This window comes from Macrobrachium nipponense, chromosome 3, assembly GCF_015104395.2.
Source record: "Macrobrachium nipponense isolate FS-2020 chromosome 3, ASM1510439v2, whole genome shotgun sequence".
In the NCBI taxonomy this organism is placed as follows: domain Eukaryota; kingdom Metazoa; phylum Arthropoda; class Malacostraca; order Decapoda; family Palaemonidae; genus Macrobrachium; species Macrobrachium nipponense.
This window is the reverse complement of record NC_087202.1, coordinates 86,317,233-86,339,732: the sequence shown is the minus strand read 5'-3', so window position 1 is coordinate 86,339,732 and position 22,500 is coordinate 86,317,233. Positions and strand designations below refer to the sequence as shown.

Below are 22,500 nucleotides of genomic sequence, written 5' to 3'. Positions count from 1 at the left end.
GGCATCGCCTCCTCTCGGCCTCTACGTACTTCAACCCCTTCTCTCTCCACTCCGGTCTGCTTCACATAATCTCGTTACGAAATTTCTGAGGTCTACAACTATACGTTCTCTCTCTCTCTCTCTCTCTCTCTCTCTCTCTCTCTCTCATCGTCTAATTTCACCCTAATCCACTACATATCTTGCCTCGTTATCTTTCCCCTCTTTTTTTAGGCCATTGTTTGCATTCAGTTGCGTTCGCTTTGTCCTTGACTGTGCTCGGGGTTACTTATTCCCCGGTGTTTCGCCTTCCTTCCCCCTCACTCTGGAGCGGCGCTTGTGTTTCTTTTCCAAGCCTTTTTGTCGCTTCTACATTCTCGCTGCTTCAGATACGATTGAGAGGAATGATTTTTGTCGTTGTCCTTTCTCCCATACGCTCGCTGATTACATTCTGCACAAGAAAACAAAAGAAGAAAGAACGCGGTTCTTTGTTCTTTTGAGGAAGTGAAATATCGGGGCACATTTGCATCCATTAATATTGAGTTTTCATAATGTTGGATAATTATAGAGACTTGTTAGGACCAGGAAAAAATGTGAAACTTATTTATGCGGTAAAGAATATTTCTCAAAGTTTGTCCCTTTTTTTAATTGTACTACATTTACCATCAATTATACGAAACTGTCTTTGGTACTTCCCTAAGTTTCACTCTGAATTCTTTTTAAGTTGTGGATAGATACCCGAACGAATTGTAAAGAATGCTACGTAAAATGACTAGCATTTCGAATTTCGGCTCTTACAAAATAGTTCTCTTTGGAAAATGACAACTTTGTCTCTAATCGATGAATGGCTACTCTCATTTGGTTTCAATAATAAAGTAAAATCGCTTATCTTATCGGTTTGCTTCCACCTGGACCTGCTTTGAGCAAGGGAGGTGCATTTTGCTTTCCATAATCATTCTTTGAAAATGATGACAATGCTAACCATGCTTTCATAAAGAAGCTAGGGCTTTAACCAAGAAGTTCCCCTCAAGTTGCATCTATATCTTTTTTTTTTCTTTTTAGATTTTTTCTTTTGAAAATATATCTCGGTGTGTACAGGACTAGTACGAGTATGACTCAGGACTGGTACGGGTATAACTCAGAAGAGTTGAGTTGGAAAGTAAAAAAAAATTCTAATAATAGAAAAGCCTTCGTTCTGATGATAGACTATAATTTGTATGTTCTGTTCTGTATAGCCTAATTCTATCTATAAAGATATTTCTATTCATAACACGTTCAAGATTGACAAGTCTAATTCCTGTCAGTTTATCTGAATGAAATGGGGTGCAACAGATCCAGCTTATGATTATATGAAAATGGTTGCACCTTAGTAGCTGACGCGATAGGGCAGGTAAGACAGGACAAGACTTGACCTGTAGGTACTGTGGGTGGGTACGGGGCGTTATGGGTATGACTCAAAACAGTAGGGTTGGAAAACTCGGAAATTTCTTATAATAGCCCAAAACTCATATGTTCTGTTCCCCATAGATTAATTCTATTTCTGTAAAGATATATCTGTTCATAACATGTCGTTTTCAAGAATGAGGTTTAATTCCTGTTATTTAGCCTTAATGAGATGGTGTGTAAAGGTCCAATTTATAAGACGCAAGACTTGTTAAAATAAGGGTGTATCGATCAATTCATATCAATTCGCCGCATTTTAGCATTAATTCATATCAATTCACCGCATTTTAGCATCAATTCATGCCAATTCATCTAGATGTTTCGGCATCAATTCCAATTCAATTCCAATTAATTTGGTATCAGTTCCAAATCAATTCAAATTATTTCAACATTTCTTTTTTTCAATTCCAATTCACGCAGTTTTAGCATTAATTCCAATTCAATTCCAGTTCAATTCATAATTGACCCCAACCCTGGGTAAGTTTTTTAATCTGAATACCAACTACCCTCTTTACAAAAATTCAATTAATTTCTTGATCCCGAAATGATACCTGGGAAAATGGTCTTATCCTTTCTAGACGTGAATAAAATGGTATCGTGTCGTCATTTCCCTCGTTAAAGGATATTGACAAAACCCAGACTCTGTCATCAAGCTTAATGTTATAGGCAACATGTTATTACCAGAAATACATCTTCAGGAAATTAATATTTATGTAAATATCGTTATTAATGACAAGAAATGTGGCAAGAATTCCTTAGTCAATACGAGGTAATGGGTTCACAACTGAGCAAATATTGTTAACAAGTGGAATAAGAGATGAAGGGCGAACATACGAAAGGGAAAGGAAGAGAAGGCGGAAGAGAGGATTATTGGCGAGGAAGATTAGGGAGGGGAAGGGGCAGGAGACTGACAGGGAACCTCCGATGAGCAACGGGAAGAATTTTGTGGAAAGGAAGAGAATTATGAGGGTGGATTCCGTATTGGCAATGAGTATGAGGAGAAGGGCACAGAGGATCAAGGCCATGGGAAGAAAGTTATTGACGTGGAGACTGGTATTGACTTTTTACTAAAAAAGGCACCACAGCAACGAAGGTCGTGCGGCCTAAAGCCCCCATATAGACAGATAGATAGGTAGATTGCTGGGACTTGTTCAGACAGGATGGTTTACAAAGGAAATTCTGTTCACAAGTTACCAGCACTCAAGGACTAAATGAAACTATCGCCAGGTAGCCGGGAGATGGAGACAGTTAGCCCCTGAAAGCTGGAAACTTTTGAGAATAAAATCTTCATCCTGTTTCAGTGAAGTCCTGATAATATTCATATATATATATATATATATATATATATATATATATATAATATATATACTATATATATATGTGTATGTGTGTGTGTGTGTGTGTGTTACATACACAGACTCATATATATATATATATATATATATATATATATATATATATATATGTGTGTGTGTGTGTGTGTGTGTGTTACATACACAGACTCTATATATATATATATATATATATATATATATATATATATATATGTATATATATACATATATATATACGTATATATATATATATATATATATATATATATATGTATGTATGTATGTATGTGTGTATTTATGTATATTATATGTATTTCATTTATATTTATATTTATGTATATATATGTATATGTATATATATACATATATATATATACGTATATATATATATATATATATATATATATATATATTATATATATATGTATGTGTGTTTATAGATAGTATTATATGTATTTCATTTATATTTATATTTATGTATATATATATATATATATATATATATATATATATATATATCAATCATATATTTTGTTTATATATGTATATATATATATATATATATATAATATATATATATATACATACATACATCATACATATATTTATGTATATCTAAATGTATATATATATATTATATAATATTATATTATCAACTCATTATTTGTTTTTATATATAGGTAAGTATATATATATATATATATATAACATGACATACATACAACATACATATATAAGAAGATAAAAGGCCCATAAAACAGTATTTTAATCTTGCAACCATATATTTCGAGCACTGGTAAAGTATGGACATAGGATGTTCTTACGAGAGTATATGTACAAAACATATGTAGGTGTGGCAGTGAGTAGTACGAGTCGCCGGACGGGAGTTAATGAGACCGAAAATCACCCGGGAATAATTTAATTCCCACCCTTCCTAGGTCACCAACAGAGACTTACTGCCACACCTACATATGTTTTTGTATATATACTCTTGTAAGACATCCTATGTCCATACTTTTATGGGGCTTTTATCTTCATGTTATACTGTTGTATTACAGTAAAAGACATTCTACATATATATATATATATATATATATATATAATATATATATATATATATTGTCAACTAAAATAGGTGCCAACTTAGTTGTACAGCCTACCAGTTTCTCTGTAAGTGTTTGTGAATGAGGTTGCTAGTGATCCTACCCTTTCATCTTGACCTCTGTAGATGCTGGTACTTATTTACACTTGAGTGAATTGGTACGCTGTACTCCAAGAGCAACCCGAGTGACATACTTAACAAATTTGTGTTGACAGTTACACCATTCGTTTCTGGTATTCCCGTTGGCTTACTGTACTTTATGACCGTTGTGCTGCAGCCCTGTGCGTGTCATTGGCGATTTTTTTGTGCAAGGCATCGTAGCTATTATTGAGACCCTTGGAGGTTTTTTGTTTTGTTTTTAAATGATGGTAACACATTTACTAAGAACATAATAATAATAATAATAATAATAATAATAATAATAATAATAATAATAATAATAATAATAATAATAATAATAATAATAATAATAATAATAATAATAATAATATTTTGGTAGAAGACCCTCTTTTAGGCAAATACTGTATAAAAGGATGGCAGAATTAAGCGAGTTGATTTTATATAAAATCAACTCGCTTAATTCTACCATCCTTTTTAACAATAATAGTAATAATAATGAAGAGGAGTTATTCGTAATGTACAGGAAATAAGCGGTAAAGGGTCATGAGATAGAATGAGAGGAATGAGAGCAGACAATTAATCATTTCACCATACTATTGCAAATAGAAGGACAATTAAATGGATCTAGACCGAAATGTTGGTAATTTACAGGATAACCATTTGTATAATGGAATAATAATGTATTCTAAACAAAACAGGAAATGGAAGGGAAACTGAATATCATAAGCAGATAAATGATCAAAAGGATAAACATATTTATCCTTAAACAGCCATCAACTTCAGCAACAAGCGATGTTAGTGCAGTGCTTATTTGAAATGCCAACAGGTCACATATATATTTAATTTTATATATATATAATATATATATATAGTATATAATATATATTTATATTTATATATATTTATATATATATATATATATATATTATATTATATATATATTTATTTATATACATTACATTACATAATTACTACCATATATATAAATAAAGATAAATGCCACGAAAGAAAAATAAACGAAGGAGGTCTGCAAGATCTTTCGACTTTAAAAGGACTTTTAAAGTCGAAAGATCTTGCAGACCACCTTCGTTTATTTTTCCTTCGTGGCATTTCTCTTTATTTATGGATTTATCACGTTCCTAACTTTCGTGATTCAGTTATACAATATATATATATATATATATATAATATATATATATATATATATATATATATAGATGTGTGTGTGTGTGTATACATACATTTATATAAGCTAATCCGAAATTCATTACAACTTCAAAAGGACTCCAGTCTGTTATTCGTTCGGGGATTGGCTGGATGGCAAAGTAGTGTAAGGCTTTGAAAGCTGCACGGCTTATTAATAGCTGGAGATGAAGTTATTCAAAATGCATGCAGCGAACAGATCGCTCGACTTTGACCCCGAGCGCGCATATATCTTTACAGTCTAGTACATACATAGAGTATATGCGAGCTGTATCAAAAGTAATACCCTAATGCACTTTCAACATATATTGTCTGTTCACCAGCCAACTTTCATATCTTCTAAATATGTAATAATACACACACTTAATATATATAGATATATATAATTATGTATATTTATATATCAATATACCTATATAGTATGTGTGTGTGTTTGTGTGTATGTGTATATTGAACCTCCATATTTTAGACGTATCAGGGTTCTGCAAGTACTAATAGTATGTATATCCTATGTATATCGAGCCTCATAAGAAAAACAAAATCTTTTAAATTCGAATCTTACTCCGGCTAAATATGCAAGTGTGTCTTATTTACAAAGGACATTCACTGTGTATGAAATACCTTCTTTTATGCCGTAGCTGTCTCTGTTTGAAGTAGTGCTTGTATTATAACATAAACATCTCAGTTAAGTTGATATGATTGTGCTGAATGCTAAACACAAGTATAAGTAAACATGGTTATAAATCCAGCTGGTATGTTATTTGTTCTTGAAGCAAACGAGTATTGTACGTAATTATGTTGACATTCACAGTCTGTGATCGCAATATTGCGTGTACTTAAGGCGCTTAAATGAAAAGGAAACTATTTTGTTTGAAGAGAAAAGGTTAGATTAGATTTTGTCATTAATATTACGAAATGCTTCAAAGCATGATATTAACTTGTAGAGCCTCAAGGGATTAAAATATAAGCTTATTGGGAATGAGACCCAAATATGTGTGGCAAGGAGACAAAATGCACATGACATGTGCAGTCGACTAACAACTTTAAGTTTATCTCTAAGTTCATTGGTGCCATAATAGTTATCAAAAGAAGGTTCTTAATGCTGAGACAATTAAGCCTGATACGCAAAAGCATCGTCATCTGCACTGTTGTCAGGAAACCATTCCTTACATTTGCAAAAAAAATAAAAAATAAATAAATAAATAAAGGATGTCTGTACCAGTACATTTTCGATACCGTGGTGGATTTGGAAAAATGCTGCTCTTCCTCAAGTTTAGGTGTACGGATCAAAATTAACTGTTGAAATTCCTTAATGACCTGCGAGTCAGCCAGGATGTCTTAAATAGAAATCTTCGAAGAAAGATAATCTTTCTACAAAGCATAAGTCGGGGGATTGGTTTTGATGTCCTCGCAACAAATTATCCTAAAGTGGTGAAATGATAATTTCAAATCGTAGACTTACAAACACAGTCTAACACATCTGAGATGTATGTAAATAAATTGCATTCGTGTCTTCATTTGTTTTCAGTACACACACACACACACACACACACGTATCCTTCATGGAGCAGCAAACATGACAGGCGAGAATGCCCTAAATTAGGTAAGGCGTTCACACCAATTATCATCGCCAGATATTAAATGTTATCATTACTCATTGCCTTTATTTAATGATGTACGACACAGTAGCTATGTTAAAGCATACTTATAACGACTGTGTGAATGAACTACTCTTTATTAATAAGGCTTTATATTATTTTCTGAATTCTTAGAAGAAAACTAGAAAAATCTTGACTAACACAAAAAAGCAAGTTATTCTAACTCAGCAGATATAAGTACAACTTCAGATTAGTTACAGATCATATTTGATTCTTCGAAATGCTCAGAAAGCTTACTGAATTGATACCAAAAAAATTAATTTTATAAGCATCAAGCGCAGAGCCAATACAAAAAATATAAAAAATTATATAAAAATCTCTTATTCCAGATGTTCAAATGTTTTGAAACGCCATCAGTCGACACGAGATATAGCTTATTTGACCCATAGTATACCTTAGACTTTCTAATTCAAAAATCATACCAAATAGTAAATAAGAAAGTAAATAAACTGTATCCCGTAAGGAATTCCGAAAACAAAATAAAACATTTCGATACATTACACTTTCAAAAAATTGTCCACTTTCATAAAAGCTGCAGAGACCAACTCCAGGAATTAGTATGTCCCGAGAAATCTTGTCATCTAAACGAGCAGTCCCTTGGCTCGTCCTTTGCAGTAAAATGCCAAGACAAACGTTAGGAAATTAAGTTCATAACGCCCAAAGATATGGATGGTGCTCCCTATTGGGGGAACAAGCTGTAAATATCGAGGATACACACGCATTTCACGTCAGAAAGGATAAAGTACATGTGTAAGATAGTGTCTGCTTATTTAGCGGGAAAACTGATGCAATAGTAATAAAAGAAAATGTAGAAAGGAATAGACCCATCTAACGTCAATGATAAGAAATGCATATAAATGTGGTAATTTGCTTTTGTATTAACAGGTTACCATGCAGCTGTCACGCGTGGAACAGATAAACCAGATGCCTATAAAAAAATAAAAAATAAAATAATTAAAAAACCGTAAGTAACGCAGCAATTACTCTATAATATAGCAAATATATTACCCGACCGTAGTTATAGAATTAGTTTACACTGGAAAGATTACTGAACGGAGATTGTCTTACCTGTTTAGAAACAGAGAAATTTAGAAATTAATATTTGATTTGCACAGAGGTTTCAAATTGAAAGAAAAATAGGAAAAATGCATGATTTATAATGAAAGGATCTTCCTGAGAACTATTTGTGCCTTGGCTTTACTCAGCTTTACTTGTGGTAAAGTACGCTTTATATGGCAATAAATATTTATTCGCTCTTTTAATCATGTTTTACTCAGCTGGTAACACTGTTGGGTTATTTCCTGTTATTCAGACTAATGCATATCATTTTAAATATAAATATAAGAATAGGCGTCACTAGAGTCAAAGTCTCAGGGGATAGTGAATGCTATATGTGCTGGACTCCAGCATGTCGTATCCTAATCGTATCCTAATGTGTGTGTGTGTGTGTGTGTGTGAGAGTGGGTGGGGGGTTTGGGTGGGGACAGTGTGTAAGAATGTTAATTCAGATATACTTCAATAACAGTTTTACAACTATTTCGATATTACTTACTGTACCAACCATCTTTACTGCGTAGCCTTTATATTACTTACAGCTTTTGTTATTTATCATCACTGAAACCTGCTTCAAGTCTCTCTCTCTCTCTCTCTCTCTCTCTCTCTCTCTCTCTCTCTCTCTCAATAAAAACACTTTGTAGTGTTTGGTGACAATATGTTCTTGACGTTAAAAGGGGGATAATAAAATATATTTTTAGGGCCATATCCTAGAAAGGCAGGATGGCATTTATCGACAATGACTACCATCAGAAGACGGGCGGGAAGATGTGTAAGCGAATTATATATATTTTTTTTCATTACTTTTCTAACATTCCTTTCTTTTCATATACACCTCAAAGTTTAGATTTACTTAGTTATAATTGTTCCGTATTGTTTTCTTTTTGCCTTCAGCGCCCGACGCTTGAAAATGGGACTTTTACGTTCTCAAAGTTCGTGGGTAATATAAACGTACGTAGAAAAGGAATAGAGAATTAATCCTTCACCTTCCACCAACTGATGTCTACTGGTTAATAGAACTCCCTTTCAATCCTCACTGTATGTATATATATATATATATAGATATATATATATATATATATATATATATATATATTATATATATATATAATATACATATGAATATCTTTTACTGTAATCCAAAAATTTCATATGAAGATAAGTGGCCCATAAAAACATTATTTGCACGTTGCAGCTGTATATTTCGGAACAGAAGAAGTAGAAACCGAGATTTATGGTTGTAACGTATGAATAGTGATGCTATGGGCCTTTTATCTTTATATACATATATAGTATATGTGTATGTGTGCGTAAGTATGCATGTACGTGTATTTGTCGCTGTAGTTAATTTGAACAGAGTATCATTTGCTTTAACTCTTCCCTTAAATTGCGATTGGAAAATTTGGTAATTATACGAGATAACTGATACTTTTCGTCTTATTTCTCAATATTAGGTGAGAGAGAGAGAGATTGCTAATTTTTCTTACCTGGGAAAGAAACAATGTAATACAAATCTGTATACCCTTTTTCAGTAGCCCGATACTGATTTTAATTAAACCGTGCCAAAAAATAATTGAAAACAAATTTTCATTTAAGGAGAAGGAGAATGCTTGGAAATTCAAATAAAAAAAATAATTTCAATTGCAATTAACAACATCCCATTGTATGAATGGTACTTCATCTTCTCAATTCTTGTTTTGTTATACCAAGAGAAATAGTTATGTTATCTTTGGAATGTAGAGATAGAAAATAAGAGAGTCTAATTATGTAGACAAGAACATGGACAAAGTTAAGAAGACAGGATTGGGTCCTCTTAAACTTCTCATGAAATGTAAATCTACCTTCACATTTACGACAGAGAGAGAGAGAGAGAGAGAGAGAGAGAGAGAGATAGAATAGTTATTCATAAATTTCTTAAAAAAGTATAAATATGATAAAGTTATATTACGACAGACAGACAGACAGACAGACAGAATAGCTATTCATAAAAATTCTTTAAAAAGTATAGATGTGATAAACTTATATTACGAGAGAGAGAGAGAGAGAGAGAGAGAGAGAGAGGAGAGAGAGAGAGAGAGAGAAGATTGAACAAGGGAGGTCTAATGAAACGAATATCGATAGCCATTATCCGTCACTTGATATATTGCAGTATAAACCAGATATGTATTTTGAACAAATTACGTCATAAATAACGTTAATGAACATATTTACTCAAGGAAATTGAATGTATCCACACAGGCAATACAAGAACAAAATACGATTAGGGAGAATAATTAAGGCCATAACAAATTGATAAGGACATGATCTACCATTAATTAACGAACGTTCGGTGGGTAAATATATTAATTTGATTTGAAAACCAAATAACTGCAGACGGAAGACCTCGAACAGTAACTCTCTCTCTCTCTCTCTCTCTCTCTCTCTCTCTCTCTCTCTCTCTCTCTCTCTCTCTCTCTCTCTGTAAAGAAACTTTTCTGTTCGAGATGACACGATCCTAACACCCAAAAGGGTAGGAATGATGTATAATGCTTTCGACGATTCCCAATATCAGGGACGTGGAAGATTCTATCTTTTCTTCTTCTTCTTCTACTTCTCCCGCACCCTATTCCTTTTTTTTTCTTCTTTTTCTTCTTCTTCTTCTTCCAAGTCCGCGACATTTTCGGCAAAGCCCACCTCGTCACAGAGGAAAAGATTTGTGTCCGAATAGATTATTTCTTTATTTCTGTATCCTTTTGTTGTTCTTTTAAGATTTTTCCTTTATTTATTGAGATGATTGTCGAGTTAACAAATATCTAATCATTCCTGAATTCAATGCTGTATAGCGTGTGTAATTATCTTCAATTATTTTTCTTTCAATACATGTATATTTAACTAATTGTTTTCATTATTTGCTTTACTGTTGTACGTAATTCTTATTATACTCTACTTTACTATTTTCAGCTCCTTGGCTCTCCCTTATATATAGTGGCCCGCTCCTTTGTCATTTGCATCATTCGACAATTCTTTACATACACTTTAGGACCCAGTAATGAGATGCTGTAAAATCATAATGTAAAAACGGTCGCCATTTCGAGCTGCCTTCTGCTGCCTTTGCTACAAGAGATGTGCATTTGGAAGCTTTTTGTTTAGAGTTTCTTAAAACTACTCACTAATTTTAGAAAAACGTTCAACTTTCTAGTAAAGCTTTTACATATATATTTTATATTTGCAGGATTTCACAAAAAGCTGTTGTACTTTTTGTGAGGAAAAAATTGTATCGCTCAGAACAAAAAGATGAACTCGTTTTCTTAAACACTCACATAATAAAATAATTCTTTGCTATCGACCACTCTTTGTTCAATGTTTGTGTTTGTTTCTCTATTATATATTATATCGTTATATTATAATGAAACTTTATAATGCTTTCAAACATTTTCCTCTCGTTATTAGAAAGAAAAATATTTTTACAGCTGTTCATCTTCAGAACACAAAGGATTTCAAATTCCATTCAGTCATTTGATTGTTTTCCTTTTATTATTTAAAATATTCACGCTGTTCCTCTTCTCGTTAGTTTCTGTTTTTTTTTTCAGAATTATAAATTTTATATGGTTTGGAGAGACTTTTGTCTATTAATTACTTTTTTTGTGTTGAGTATTCCTAATCACGTTGTAGTGCATAGAGCATTCCTAATGACTTTTTTTATGTAAAGCATTCTAATTTTCTTTTTTTTTCTTTGCTTAAACCACTCAAAATTATATTTTTAAACCATTCTTAATTACTTGCTTGTATAGTTGAACATTACTTTCTATAACACGTACGCTGAAATTTTTATTTAGAACGTTACTGAGTCATACATTAATGAACACTTGGATTTGGTCATGAAGGAACCTTAAGAACAAAAGGATGAATGTTGAGAAATTAGTAACCCCGTAAGTTGATCATAAACCAAAGCCTGACCATTAATCACGGGTGGCATTTTCAAAACATCGTCAAGGTGAGTTGTAAAGTTAAAGGAAAGATAAAAGATATTCGAAAAGTTACAGATTTATGAAACTCTCTCTCTCTCTCTCTCTCTCTCTCTCTCTCTCTCTCTCTCTCTTTCTTTCTCTGTCATGTAGTAGTCGTCATCTTAGCATCCAAATGGTAGGAATGATATATATAGCTTTCACCGATTCCCATTATCAGGGAACTGGAAAATTGCATCTCTCGTCCTTCTTCTTCTTCTTCACTCTAGACGACGCCTTCGGGACAGACTACTTTCAGGTAGTAGGGAAAAGATCTGGGAAGAAAACCAAATGATTTCAAGTCTCTCTCTCTCTCTCTCTCTCTCTCTCTCTCTCTCTCTCTCTCTCTCTCTTTGTGTTATTCTGTTAATTTTTCTGTCCCTTTCCGCTTATAACCTTTAATGTAAATCTTTTATTTATGTAGTATTGTTTCTACACAATACTATATAAATAAAAGATTTACATTAAAGGTTATAAGCGGAAAAAGGACAGGTTTTATTTCTTGATAATTTGTACTTTTTTATTTGAAAAGTACTCATTTTCATACAATACTTAATTTCAGTATACTTTCAACTTCAGCGTCATAGATTTTTCATTGCACTGTTTGTAAGTGATAAATACTTAAATTTCTATTTTGAAGGAAGGTGTGAAATTCGTATCCAATGCACACTTATGAAGTGTATTTCGTTTAAGTGTGGGGACAAAACATTTCCCCCAAATATACGACTGTCAACCTTCTGTCGTGAGTAGAAAAAATTACTGAAGTAGTTGATATCCAGTTTCAATCCTTTCATTTATCCTTAATTCTACCATAATGCTTTTTATAGTATAAAGCAATTCGCTATTTTCTTGTCTCTTAATACTTTTGATGAATTTCATTTTACTTACTTTTTCTAGTACTAAGCACTCATCTTCTTTCCTATTTTTACTATTGGTTGTGTTTTATTTATACATTTTATTTCCTCCGGCGCATTATTTAGAAATCTTTCATTTTCCATTACATGTTTCTTTATTCTCAAATTTACTAGAATTCTGTTATGAAGAGACATTGTCGGTCTCTTACAAAGATAAGTGAATTCGTTTGTCTTTTCATAAGAGAGGACGAATACTTTTATAAAAGTCAAGAATTATACTATTTCCGAAAAAGATAAATGTTTGTTGAAATCTTTTAAAAACGAAATACTCCCTCTCCCTCAAAAACAACCATTAGAATGGAAGAAAAAACATTTAATGGCGAAATGTCTTTTCTTGGCTACAACAGATTCATCGTGTATTTTTTTTAACCATTCTTAAATACGTAGTATTTTTGTAGCCTAAAATAAGAACACATTCATTTTCTGTAAATAATATTTGTACCATAAGTGCTGAGTACGAGAGGAATCTGTCTTTACAAAAACAAATGCACTGATTTGAATTTGCCTTCTTTTTTTTTTACCAAATATGTTTTCCTTTTTTCTTCGTCTGCTTTGGAAACTTAAGTCCAAACAAGGTGGCTATGCAGTTGGAGGATTTTAACCAAAACAATGCCTTCATTTCATGTAGATAGACTAATTAGTTTCTTGTCTTAAGGGTTTTTTTAAAAAAAAGGTGACACATTGTAAAATGCATTTAGAATTATCATACAATCTGCTAAATAAGATGACATAGCTACTTCAGTAAAAGAATCTTGTCTAACACCAGCGATGTCACGTCCTTCCCAGATTTAGAAAGCAGGATTTGACTATTTCGTTTTTGTATTAACTGGAAGTGAAAATTGCATTTTATGTTATTGAAATGAACGGTAAAGAATCATAGAGTGACCGTAGACAAAATTGCTTAGTGTTACTTGGAAAATAAAAGAAGAGAAATTGAGAAATATTAGAAAAATATCCTCGTTTATATTTGACATTTCGAATTGACGCTGCAACTATCAACAGGTCGGTTCATGGGGTGTGTGGAAGAAGCAACAGGGTTTTCATTAATGCTCGATACACAGCAAGAAATAAATAAAAAGATAAGTAAGTGTATGAAAAAAAGTAATGATTAACATATACATTAATGAATAAAGATAAAAGGTTACAATGGATAATTAAAACAAGTGTTATTAGATAATGCCGAGATTTCTTTATATATATATATCATATATATATATATATATATATATATATATATATTCTATAAAGGAATTTGAGCATTAAAATAATGCTCTCCTTCCTGAAGTTTACTCCATGCCATTTGTCCACAATCTGTTGTTCTTGCATGTCCCCTTAATTACAGTTAGTTTCATACGTAAACGTGCTCACTGCCGTTTTAATGAAATAATTGCAGTTTGCATGTTTAGATGGCATGTAGTTTGCAACGTGTTTAATTATGGAAATAGTTTTTTTTTAATAATTTCCAATCGCTTCCTTTCATCTTCTCTCTTCTGCCTGTTTCGTCCCCTTGTTTCATGAACCTTTTCTCTTTTTCTCTCTTTAATGATATCAATACACGCGTGTATATATATATATAATATATATATATATATATATATATGTGTGTGTGTGTGTGTGTGTGTGTGTGTGTGTATATGCATCATATATATATATATATATATATATATATATATATATATATATATATATATATGTATGTGTGTGTGTGTGTATACGTATATATATATAAAGGAATTTTAGCATTACCTAATATACTTTTAAAGTCCAGTAGGCTTTGTTCTCAGTTATCTGGAAGTGTAAAACAAGCAGTTAAATATACATAATTCGCCTGGTCATAACCTAGTAATAGGTAACAACGCCATTAGCTTAAGTATTCCGTAATTACTAATTGAGGAACGGAAAACAGTGAAAATTGCATAATTCAAATGGTTTTGGCTTACTCGGGGAGTAAGCCTACAAGCTACTTTGTTTTTGTTGCTGTCGTTGTTGTTGGGGGGTGGGGGGGGTGTTGAAAACGGTGTTTCGCGTTTGAGTTAAAGATACACAATTTTCAGGATGGGATATTCACGATTTATTTATTAGACTAAAAATTTAAAAGATAGATAATGTCAATGTTAAACAGTACAAAACAATTATTTCTAATAAAATATAGCATGTTTATTTCAATATTCGTTGGTGAAACAATGCGCTATTTCACCATATATGTTATAATATGTGGCCCGAGTAAGGTGGAGGTCTTATCACGCCTTGTTTTGCTTCAAACTATTGTTAGAAAGACAATACGGAAAACTTTTATAGTGACGTCTACTTACGGTATTGATGTTGTTACCTATAATAAGATATGACCGGTCGAATTATGTATAATTTACGACTTTCTACACTTTTCTTTTACTGAGATACTAGCAGCGGATTTCCAGATAACTGAGAGCAAAACATACTACGGCATCTCTACTATTTCCCTGCGTGTGTAAACGCGACTAGAAAAAAATTACTCTATAAAAAGAAAAGACAAAGGACGTATAGCTTAGAATATCTACTATATTCCACATTCTCTCTCTCTCTCTCTCTCTCTCTCTCTCTCTCTCTCTCTCTCTCTCTCTCTCTCTCTCTCTCTCTCTCTCTCTCTCTCTCCAAAAAAATATTCTTCTAACGTGCATCTCTATACTTTTTTCTGGTATTAACTTAAGCGGAAACTATTTTATGCGTAAATATTAGTTACTGGAAAAGGGCTCATTTCTGTCTCCAAGTGTTGATGATAAAAGAAAAGTTCTTTCGCCAGATAAAACCTTACATCTTTATGTTTCATCCCATGTAAGATTTATTTTTAAAATCATAAATTCACATTTAAATGATATTTTAATTGTTGCATTCGATATTTTTCTCGAATACTAGGATTAGTTCAGCTATGTCTTGTCACCTCCACTATAAAGACTCGTTTTGCATTGTATCGTTTGTCATGTTGTTAGCAGTTTGATGTTGGACAACTATTTGAAACTGGCTCCTTTCTGGCGGCCCGCACGGCCCAGCTCACTCTATTCAAATGTTAATATCTCCAAAAGTATTGCAGATAAAAGAAAAGTTCTTTCGGCAGATCAAACCTTACATCTTTGAATTTCATCCCATATAAGATTTATTTTCAAAATATCATAAATTGACATTTAAATGATGTTTTAATTATTGCATTATAACTTCCTCAAAATTGATGATTTCAGCACCAAATTCGATAGTTTTCTCGAATGCTAGGCTTGAACTGTTTTCTCACCTCCGCTTTAAAGACTCATTTTGCATTGCATCGTTTGTCATGTGATGAGCAGTTTGATGTTGGAAGACTTTTTGAAATGCAATTAACGATAACGTTTATGTAGCAGAGAGTTTCCGAGATACCTAGTTAACTCTTTGATGGTTTTACTTGAAGCTTCGCGAGTTATCGCCTTTAAGGCGCCTTATTGGTAGCAATGGACCATTTATAAAGCATTAAAGTGAGTTGTAGATAGATAATCAAATAAAATGGGTAACGCTTTCAAACTTTCATCAACCTTATCATAATGATAAAGATAGCAATCCCGAGCTCACCGATGTCTCTCCTCTGTATCAACAAGGCGAGTGACGACGCATACCATTATACGTGAATAACTACTCATGAAGTAAGCAACGATTCATAATTCGGGATTCCTCGTCTTGTTTACTCACTCGATTCTCCCGCTCACTGTTAACGAGTTTTCCTCTTAGCCAGCATCCACACATTCTGCGCCAGGACTTACAATGGCCAATTTAAATCTGCAATGTTTGGAAAGGCTTGTAGACTCCGAGCAAGCATTTGATGTGAACTATCTTCAAACTTCGCTCTCTCTCTCTCTCTCTCTCTCTCTCTCTCTCTCTCTCTCTCTCTCTCTCTCTCATGTTCCACCTTTCGCACTATGGTAAATAAGGGCAATACTCTGTTGTCTCCGTTGCCTATCTCCTCTGCCCATCACTTCATCATACAAAGAATGTAAAATTGCAAAATACAGTGTTTTAATCAAATGTTTAATGTACATTTTTTTTGTATGACCCCTCTGTCTGCAAAAGGTGCCATGTTTTGATGATATTTGCTGTCCTCATTTATTTGCAAGAATATAAGTTTATGTATATATATATAGATATATATATATATATATATATATATATATATATATACATATATATAATATATATATATATACATTGTTTGTATGCTTGTTGGTATGTTTGTGCACTATAGATCTCTGAACCACTTGACCGATCTAGACAAAATTTGGCACGGGGCCATCACTTGACCCAGCTTAGATAACAGGGTAGATTTCAATCCTTTACAACCTTCCCCTTCCCCTTCCCCTGCCCCCATCCCCCTTTCCACCCTCCCTTTGCAACTTATATCAGCTTATATGGTAATCGCTTGACTGATCTAGACAAAATTTGACACTTGTCCATCATTTGACCCAACTTGGATAAGAGGATAGGTTTCAAACCCATAACCCCTTGCCCTTCCCTTTCCCCCTTCACTTTGTAACTTATGTGGTAACCTCTTGATTAATTTAGACAAAATTTGACCCAACTTAGATAATATGGTAGGTTTCAAATCTGTACCTCCTTCCCTTTCCCCAAGCCCCCTTCCATTTGCAACTTATGCGGTAAATAAACTTTCTGGGTTAATCATACCTCATTAATTTTCATGTACTTGATACCATACAAATATATTATTGACAATGCTTTTTTTCCCGAGATTAATTATTCTCTATCAAGGTTTGTGTTTAGGGTTAGTCGGGATGAGTTTAGGTTTAGTGGAGATGTGTTTAGGTTTAGCAGGGTGTGTGTTTAGATTTAGTGAGTGTGTTTCAGTTAAGGTGTAGTGGGGAGTAAGTGGGACAGTCGCCATAGTAATAACTGGATAAAATAGTGGATAAAAGGGACAGATAGTACAGTAATACTTTGATAAAAGGGATAGTCACCACAGTAATATCACCTGGATAAAAAGGACAGTCAGCACAGCAAGAGCCGTATAAATGGTACAGTAACCACAGTAATATCTGGATAAAAGGTAAAAGGGACATTCGCAGGGTAATACCTATAGATAAAAGGGAGAGAAAGAACAATAATGTGTAAATGAATAGGACAACCACCACAGTAATACCTGGATAAAAGGGACAGGCATTAGAGTAATACATTGATAAATGGGACAGTCAGTCTAGTAAAACCTAGATAAAAGGGACTGTCACCACGGTAATGTCTGAATAAAAGGGACAGTCAGCACTGCAATAGCTGTATAAATGAAACAGCAACCACAGTAATATCTAGATAAAAGGGAAAAGGCACATTCCGCAGGGTAATACCTATAGATAAAAGGGACAGATACAACAATAATGTCTAGATAAATAGGACAGTCACCACTGTAATAACTGAATAAAATGGACACTCAGTACAGTAATACATTGGTAAATGGGACAGCCAGTCCATTAATATCTGGATAAATGGGACAGCCACTACAGCAGTACATTGGAAAATGGGACAGTCAACACAGTAATACCTGGATAAATGGGAAAGTCACTAGAATAACATCTGGATAAATGGGACAGTCCACACAGTAATAACTGAATAAATGGAACAGTTATTACAGTAATAAATGGATAAAAGGGACAGTCAGCACAGTAATGTATAAGTAAATAGGACAGTCAGTATAGTTTTACCTAAATAAAATGGACAGTCACCTCAGTAATATATGGGTAAATGGGACAGACAGCTTAGTGATATTTGGATATAAGAGACAGTTAGTACAGCAAATTCTGGATAAAACGGACAGTCACCACAGTAATACCTGGATAAATGTGATAGTCAGTACTGTAATATTTGGATAAAAGTGACAATCAGCGCAGTAATTCCTGGATAAAAAAGACTATCTGCACAAGGAGGTGCCAGAAAGTTTTTCTGATTTCTTTCTTAGCTTTCCCGGGCAATGCCGGGTCGTTCAACTAATTATTAAATATATATATATATATAGTATATATATATACATATATATATTATATATATATATATATATATATATATATTATATATATATATATATATACACACACACTGTTTGCGTGAGTGTGTGAATGAGTAATCGTGAATGTAAAATGAATGTTAGAGTCAGTGATTTGATAGATAATCAATACCTATTCTAATTATTGACCCGCTGAACATTGAAAATACATATTTAACTTTTCGTATACGTATTTACAAGTACAATCAAGGGACATATAATATGCATACTCATATGTCTGTGTGTGTATTTACTTATGCATATATAACGATTATATGCTTATGAACGCCAAAATTCGAGACATGGCGTTAACTTCCTAAACACAAATATATATATATATATATATATATATATATATATATATATATATATATATATATACATTATATATATTATATATATATATATATATATATAATATATATATACATATATATATATATATATATATATATATATTATATATGTATATATATATACATATATAAATATATATATATATATATATATATATATATATATATATATATATATATAAATATATACATATACATAAACATATATATATATACGTGCGTGTTTATAAAATTAACGTGTATCGAATTTGGTGTTTATAATTTACCTTTCATAATTATGATGCAGCTCAACACTATATCTCTTTAATTTTGTTACCCCTACCCATTAACCCAAAATATTAAATTTATCCAGGGTAAAATGTGGATGACGTTATTAGATATACAGTATAACTTTATTATGCGCCTTCTGAAAATCATTGTATTATATTGCGTCCTAATTTAGGGTGAATCATTTTTCTTTATCCTTATCATATTTTAGCTACCTTCTGTTTTTCATTTTACATTATCTGAGGAGGGATTTTTCGAGGAAGCAAATTTCGCATTTGATTCAGGAATGATGTCATTGAAAACACTAGGAGAGGGATATTTAATATCTAGTCAAATTACTGATGGGAACAAAAAGGACAAATTTAGAGCCGCAATTCGCAAGAACAGTATACCAATATTTCGTGTAAAATCTTTTTTTGATAAAAACTGTCATAATTAAGAGAATAATAATTTACATAAACCGTTATTTTTAAAATGTTGAATGCCTATATCTGTTGAATTGTAGTTTAGTATCCTTATGAGAAATTGCTGAGCAATAGAACAAAAGTAGATAATAATATACAATAAACTCTTGGAAGACTGAAAATGTTTAACTAAAAATGTATCGCTTAAACCTTGAAAGGAAATGCATATTACATAAAGCCCGAATCGCCAATAAAAAGGTAAATTTCGCCGACCGTTGGCATTCGGTTTTATAGAGCCACATTACTCAAGAGATGGCCTTTGGCAACTAATGTTCCGCCGACCCTTTTATTTTCTTGGCTCGTGAATTAGAGGCGCTTCCGTCCAAAATGTCACCTACTCTTTGTCTTCGTCCGCCTTTTTCTGAACGTTCGCCAACGTAGGTCTCCCTTCTTTAATTATTATTATTATTATTATTATTATTATTATTATTATTATTATTATCACATCGATTAATGTATTTTCCTAATTTACTCGCTAACAGATTTATCGTTAAAATTTGCATTGTCAATAGTTGTAAAAGTAGAAATATAAGTATTATATCAAATGGTAATAACTCATGAAAGTTGATGGTGGTTATTTCATTATATCCTCCTATGATTTTATCATATTTCAGTCTCTATTAACAGTCCTGAATGAATGTAATTCTCTACCTTTTCCCGAGGCGATTTTTTTAGGCTAGCAAATATAAGGTTCATTAAATTGAACGTTTAATATCAAATCATTCACTGGCATGCAAGAAATATAAGGAAAATTTCGTCATAAAGCCAGTATACAGTTATTCTGTACAACACTTATTAATTAAAACTATCATTGTTAGGAGAACAATAGGTTACATCATCAATAACCTGGTTATTGTCCGTTCCCAATGAGAAAAGTGCTAACAAACCTACTAAATGAAAGTAAACGCCTATAAACATGAAACTTAAATGTGGCAGACCATTGGTATTCAATTTCATAGAACACCGTACTGAACACTTGCCTCCTGGCAACTAGCGTTCATTCCAACGAGCATTATCTCTTGACTCGTGCAATGAGTCAGTCAGAGCTGTTCCCATTTGGAATGGCATACGCTCTTCACCTTCGTCTCTCAGTTTCTGGATTCCGCGTAAAACAAGTTTGAATTTTTGCTAAAAAAAAAAAAAAAAAAAAAAAAAAAAAAAAAAAAAAAACTTCTGCTTATCAATATCTCGGGTTATTTATGTCCAAGTACATTACTCTACCAAACATAAATAAACTCATTTTTAGTTGGAACTTAAAATGTGCGAATTCTTTCTCATCTTACATTTTTTTTTTTTTGGCCTACTCTCTGCTTCTCTCTTTTGGCTTCCTGGCCATTGCTCTTTTTTCTTCTTCTTCTCCTCTTCTTTTTTTACAGAATTGGACTAATTGGCGAGGTGAATTGTTCGCGTCCCAGTATTCGTAGGTAAAAGAAATCAATTGACTTTTTAGTAAGTAAACAAGGGTTTACCTTCCATTCTTCAAGAACAGCAAGAAAGAGACAGACAGCGAGATAAAAGTTCAGATTATATCAGTCTCAATTGCTTTGTGTGCAGCCCTTGAAATACAGCAAAGAACTAATTACGAGGCAGAACAAAGACGATTCGGCAAGACCGGTAGCATCTTGTTAGCAAGCTCATCACAGCGCTCGGGTTTCTTTGAAACACACAACCTTTCCACACGAGGATGTTTTTCATCTGCATTTATGTAATAGGAGAGAGAGAGAAGAGAGAGAGAGAGAGAGAGAGAGAGAGACTCACATTAAGAATTTTACGTTATATCTTTTATTTTTATTGCCTTCCTATATGGGGTAAGGCATTTCTCTCTTTATGAGAATAATGACGGGACTAATTACCAGATACGTAATACACCGCTTAGATCCTTCGGGCTCTCTCTCTCTCTTCCTCTCTCTCTCTCTCTCTCTCTCTCTCTCTCTCACACACACACACACACACACACACACACATTTTTCCACCTGACGCTGGTATCCATTCACAAATGAGCTGATTGGTGGGTTGCAGGTAGCAAAAAAAAAATAGAAACCTAACAAACACGAGCCCAGTTCTCTGCCCTCGAGCAAATGAATTTTCGTATGAAAATCGTAATTTTCGTGATTATGCTTGTTATTAAGCAATCATTAGTTTCGCAATCTTATACTGATATTTAAACAAAATTATGGCAATAAGGCTTTGATGAAAAATCTGTGAACGCTGCTCTAGTGTCATTTACATAATGAGATGTGTATCGGGGAAAGGAAAATATGAGAGAACCATTATTTACGTGAAGGATAAAATTAACGTTCGCTGTTTCCTGTCGAAAATTTATTTTCCCCAAAAGAAATCTTTACTCCCTCTGATCAATTATAAATTTTTTTTATAGAAACTTACGTGATTGACTCATTTTCTCTAATTAGTATGAAAATCCTTAAGTATAGGTAAATGTGTCTTATCTATTAAGCTTCGTCATTGAAGAATTAGCAGATAATGTATGAATAACCATTTTCCAATTTCAATAGCAACTAGAAATGACAAAATCACAAAGGTTCCCTGTGATCTTAATATTCATAAGAAGGAATAGTTTTATAGAAAT

The 22,500-nt window shown here is 32.7% G+C and overlaps 1 protein-coding gene across 1 annotated transcript in view; it reads right to left on the bottom strand.

The window, feature by feature from the left end:
- The window catches only part of LOC135221876 (uncharacterized), a 106,853-nt gene that overhangs the window by 56,308 nt on the left and 28,045 nt on the right, over nucleotides 1-22,500 (bottom strand). The window lies entirely within an intron of this gene.